Source organism: Salvia hispanica, chromosome 6, assembly GCF_029641045.1.
Source record: "Salvia hispanica isolate PSC_SH4W2 chromosome 6, Shi_PSC_v1, whole genome shotgun sequence".
NCBI lineage: Eukaryota > Viridiplantae > Streptophyta > Magnoliopsida > Lamiales > Lamiaceae > Salvia > Salvia hispanica.
In genome coordinates this window covers 10,538,828-10,544,827 of record NC_142697.1, presented here as the reverse complement: position 1 = coordinate 10,544,827, position 6,000 = coordinate 10,538,828, and positions in this window count along the sequence as shown.

The window sequence follows — 6,000 nt, the reverse complement described above, 5'->3', positions numbered from 1 at the left end:
CCCCAATGGCCATGCTCAAATCGATCCGTATTCTTTTGTCTATAGCAGCTTACATGGATTGGGAAGTATGGCAGATGGACGCTAAGACTGCGTTTTTAAACGGGAGTCTTGAGGAGACCATCTACATGGAACAACCCGAAGGCTATGTGTAAAGGGCAAGGAACACATGGTTTGGAAGCTTAAGAAGGCCATCTATGGCCTTAAACAAGCATCTAGATCATGGAACCAGTGTTTCGATCAAACTGTTCAAAAGTTTGGATTCAAAAAGTGCCCCAATGAAAGCTGCGTGTATAAGAAGGTTGAGAAGGGAAATGTTGTGTTCTTAGTTTTATATGTAGATGACATTCTTCTAATTGGAAACAATAAAAAGATGTTGTCATCAGTACGAACTTGGTTGTCCAGCCAGTTTGAGATGAAAGATATGGGTGATGCGGGACACATTCTCGGTATCAAGGTTTTTCGCAACTGTGCATAGAGAACGTTGTGCTTATCCCAAGAATCTTACATCGATACGGTACTTAGATGGATTAGCATACAAGATGCCAAGAAGGGTTTCCTACCTTTCAGACACGGCATCTATTTATCTCAAGAGATGTGTCATAAGACAACATCTGAGATAGTAGAGATGAGAAGGATACCATATGCCTCGACTGTTGGTAGTCTTATGTATGCTATGCTTTGTACTAGGCCTGATATCTGCTTTGCTGTTGGCATGGTAGCAAGATATCAATCAAATCCCGGCCAATGACATTGGACTGCCGTAAAGAACATACTCAAGTACTTCAATCGGACTAAGGACTATGTTCTAGTTTACAATGCAACCGAGCTCTGTCCTTTAGGATATACAGATTCATATTTTTAAGCTGATGTAGATTCGAGAAAATCAACTTCCGGATATGTGTTTACCTTAGGAGGTGGAGTTGTAATTTGGAAGAGTGTAAAACAGAAATGCATTGCAGACTCTACCATGGAAGCCGAATATGTGGCCGCTTCGGAGGCTGCAAAAGAGGCAGTATGGCTTAAGAACTTCCTTCTGGACTTAGATGTGGTTATAAATATGCCCAAGAGCATCACCATTTATTGTGACAATTCTGGTGCTGTGGCAAATTTAAGGGAACCACGGACTCATAAAGCGAGCAAGCATATAGAGGGGAAGTATCATATCATTAGAGATATAGTGCAAAGAGGAGACATACAAGTGGTCAAGATTGAGTCAGAAAACAACCTGGCAGATCCTTTCACGAAGACATTAGCGGTCAAGCCGTTTAAGAGCCATGTTGAAGGAATGAGAGTTAGAATAATTCAAGACCTCAATCCGCTTTCAGTATAAGTGGGAGAATTAGACGTTAGCACATTTTTTTTTGTTTACTCGAAAGTGTTTTGAGTATAAGTAGGAGATTGTTAGAGTTTGTATACTAGAAATCACGTTTCGAGTGATTGAATACTGTGAAACTCTTATTTTATTTTCCAAGGAATAAATATATTATTTTTGTCATAATGTTGTTATGTTTTACATTTAATGGATGTTTATGCACGTTTAAATGTATAAGTTAACTTAACAAAGTCTAAGTCTTTGTTTTAGTAGACCGGTTGTGGGAGACGTCCACTTTAAGGTAACACGGTCAGTCCTAAACAAAAAAAAAGAAGAATTTCACGACCTAGATGGAATTAGACTATCCATCGTGAAAGGTTGCAATGTTAGTCCGCATATTTCTAAGCCTTACTGAAATAAGATGACATTGGTGTGGTAAAGCACTGAACGGATCTAAAAGCATGACTTTTCCTTGGGCTATCTACTGAAAGGCGAGGTCTTGATAAATATTTATTTCTTAATCAATGTAGGTTAGCATTGAGCATACATATTGATTATGCATTACTTTGACTTATCAAATGGTGCGGGTTTTTCGTAACCCAATAATCCTGATATATTAGGTAGTGGTGATTAATATCTAGCGGTACTAGGATTGCTATTATATTGAATCGTGCGCGAGGTGAGTCTCGTTTGATAATGTCCTCATGAGGAGCGCGAAACGAGGTTTTATTATTCGGAACCTAGCTAGTTGGAGTTTGATTACTCTATGAATAATAAATAAACGTTTCATGCTGAGTCCACTCTTGGAATTAACAAGAAGTTAATTAATTAAGTCCATAGCAGATATTAATTAATTAATGGACGTTTTTAATTTTTTTATCTTAAGAACGGGAAATGAAAGTTAAAACGGAAACCCGGATTATTTATAATTTCGGATTTGGATGGGGAGAGTTCAATATTACTTCTGTAGTGGCTGCTCGTAATATTCCAATTAAAGCTTATATTAAATTGTGGATTCAATTTAATTAGTAAAAAGTGAATTGGATGAGCCCATATCCAAAACCTTCCATACATCCCTGTCTGGGCCCAAAAGGAACTTAATATAAATAGGAGAATAAAGGAGACATAAAAACAACAAAAATCATTATTATTTTTCTCAAAATTCCCCCCCCCCCCTTTAGAGCCGGGCGAATTAGTTCAAGACTTCAATCCGCTTTCAGTATAAGTGGGAGAATTAGACATTAGCACATTTTTTTTGGTATACTCGAAAGTGTTTTGAGTATAAGTAGGAGATTGTTAGAGTTTGTATACTAGAAATCACGTTTCGAGTGATTGAATACTGTAAACTCTTATTTTATTTTCCAAGGAATAAAACAGATTATTTTTGTCATAATGTTGTTATGTTTTACAATTAATGGATGTTTAGGCACGTTTAAATGTATAAGTTAACTTAACAAAGTCTAAGTCTTTGTTTTAGTAGACCGGTTGTGGGCGGCGTCCACTTTAAGGTAACACGGTCAGTCCTAAACAAAGAAAAAAAAAATTTCACGACCTAGATGGAATTAGACTATCCATCGTGAAAGGTTGCAATGTTAGTCCGCATATTTCTAAGCCTTAGTGAAATAAGATGACATTGGTGTGGTAAAGCACTGAACGGATCTAACAGCAAGACTTGTCCTTGGGCTATCTACTGAAAGGCGAGGTCTTGATAAAAATTTGTTTCTTAATCAATGTAGGTTAGCATTGAGCATACAGTATTGATTATGCATTACTTTGACTTATCAAATATTGTGGGTTTTTCGTAACTCAATAATCCTGATATATTGGGTAGTGGTGATTAATATCTAACGGTGCTAGGATTGCTATTATATTGAATCATGCGCGGTGAGTCTCGTTTGATAATGTCCTCAAGATGAGCGCGAAACGAGGTTTTATTATTCGGAACCTAGCTAGTAGGAGTTTGATTACTCTATAAATAATAAATAAGCGTTTCATGTTGAGTCCACTCTTGGAATTAATAAGAAGTTAATTAATCAATTCCATAGCAGACATTGATAAATTAATGGACGTTTTTATTTTAAGCACGGGAAATGAAAGTTAAAACGGAAACTCGGATTACTTATAATTTCGGATTTGGATGGGGAGAATTCAATATTACTTCTGTAGTGGCTGCTCGTAATATTCAAATTAAAGCTTATATTAAATTGTGGGTTCAATTTAATTAGTAAAAAGTGAATTGGATGAGCCCATATCCAAAACCTTCCATAGATCCCTGTCTGGGCCCAAAAGGAACTTAATATAAATAGGAGAATAAAGGAGACAGAAAAACAACACAAATCATTATTATTTTTCTCAAAATCCCCCTCCCCCCCCCCCCCTATAGAGCCGGGCGAATTTTTCCTCTCCTCTTAGGAGTAGAATTTCTGTCTTCTTTATTTAAGTCCTAGTATTCCGGTGAGATCAGCCCACACTGATATTGGAGTACAGTTCGGGAACCAGAAAGAAGATCCGTGGACTAGTATTCAAAGCGTCACGTGGAGAATTCGCTAGCCATCATCAATTCTTTGAAGAATTAATTAGGTATTATTTCTGCTCCGCAGAAACATGTTTTAGGTTTCAATATTCTTAAAGCATGATTAATTCAAGTTATGAGCTGATACATGTGAAAATTACGCGAATAGCTGTTGTCTAAATAATCTGCTAAATAGATCTGATTATTATGTGATTTATTTGCTCGATTAATAATTTTTAAATTATGATAATCCGAATGCAACGCTTCCGCTGCTAGTTCCTTCAGTTTTTTTTTTTGTGAAAAATGGTTGTGCAGGTTAGATTTTGTTAAGCTAAAGGGTTGCATGAGTATTACATTATGTTTGTCTCATGCATATTTTTGTAAAGCTTTTTTAATGTAATTTTGTATGCAGACCTGAAATAACAAAGCAAAACTCGTTCAACCGACCCATCAAATAGCTTTATAAAACCCTCCCATCAAATAACTTTATAAATTCCACTAATAATGCACATATAGCACACATGACATTCTCAACCAGTCAACAACTATCCAACAATAAGCTAACATCTAACCAACAATGCACAGAACCCAACAACTAGCCAACAACCAAACAACAATGCACAAAACACCCAACAAACCATTTAGCCAATAGTGAGCCAACAATGCACAATGCACAACAACCAACAATTAGCAAACAATGCACAGCAACCAACAAGTAAGCTGCAATTCACAAAACTCCAAACAACTTTCCAAGCAACCAGCCAACAATGTACACCACATAAAATAAAATGAGGCAGAGACACCATAATTCAAGAAAAATCATAATTTTATCCTCTAAACCAGGGACTCAACAGTTCAAGCAAAGACAGTATAGAAAGATCTCGCCCAAATCACGGTTTGTGCACATTAACACCAAAAACTTGGTGTCGACCTCCTTATAGGGTTCATATCTAGTTTAGTCTGCAAAAAATAAGAAAGGGACAGGTTATAACAGATTCATCACTGTTAGAATAGTGGGGGTCTCAAATCAGTTCAATGATCTTGATAATCAAATAAAAGTGGGAAAAAATATAGTTGCATTCATCAATGATTCAATAGGCAAAAATCTAAGTCAACTAAAGTGTTCTAGATAATCCCATACTAGGCATTTCTCTTACAATTACCACCAAACAACAAAACAAGAATGAGAACACAAACATGCACACACTTGAAAAATCTCTCAAAGTGTAAAAAATACCCACAAAGTAATGACAAAGCTTTCTGGAGAGCAACCAACCATGTACCAAGTGCCAGGCCTCCTAGATGCCTCTCCATTCCTTCCAAGTCCAATTCCAGCACTGCTTCCAAGTCTTTCAGCAACATCACACCCATTTCTAAGGCTAGATCAAAGAGGACTGGTGTCAACCAAGGACCAAGCGACACACATCTATCCGTTGTATCGAAATCATCCAATCAGAAGAAATTCAATGTCCTAGAAGTTTATATTCCTAATGTACATTGCTACAGAATTAGTATGGTGGGCAATTGTGAAAATATGGTGTGGTGTGTAAAATTTGTAAAAAAGAAAAAAAAGAAGCAAACAATAACCTCGTGTAAAAGCAAACTAGAAGATCCAACGCTAGTAGCCTAGAAATAAATCAGCACCAAAGCAAACATTAATTCTCTCATTTTCTCTCTAGCAAAGTAATGGGGAAATATTGTAGACTCAATCACGAGGCCGAGGAGGCTCCACAATCTCTACCGCGTCGGGAACCGCCTCGAATACGACCTCTACCGCGGGATCGGCCACCAATTTTCCAATGCGAAGGCGAGGGGGCTGCATGGGTTTGACCACCGAGGGAATCGCAGGTTTACCGGCTCTGTGGAGACGTGAGAAGGCCACCATGACATAGAGCGTTTGATTAGAGTTCTCTAAGCAGAACGGCGGTGGAATTTCCGGAATATTTGGGTGAGGTCGAGAGAGAGAAGGGTTTGAGATGAAGAGCTGCTCAAATGAATTAGACTCCGAAGGGTTCCGATTTCCCTTTTCTTTAATTTTGTTTTTTTTATTGTTAAGTGTAATCAGGGGTTTTTAATTAAAACTCTAATTTGTCATTAACTGCCCTAATTATTTCCTTTTGTAGAAATGACTCTACTACTATGGAACGGATGGAAATGGAAAAATGACTCTACTACT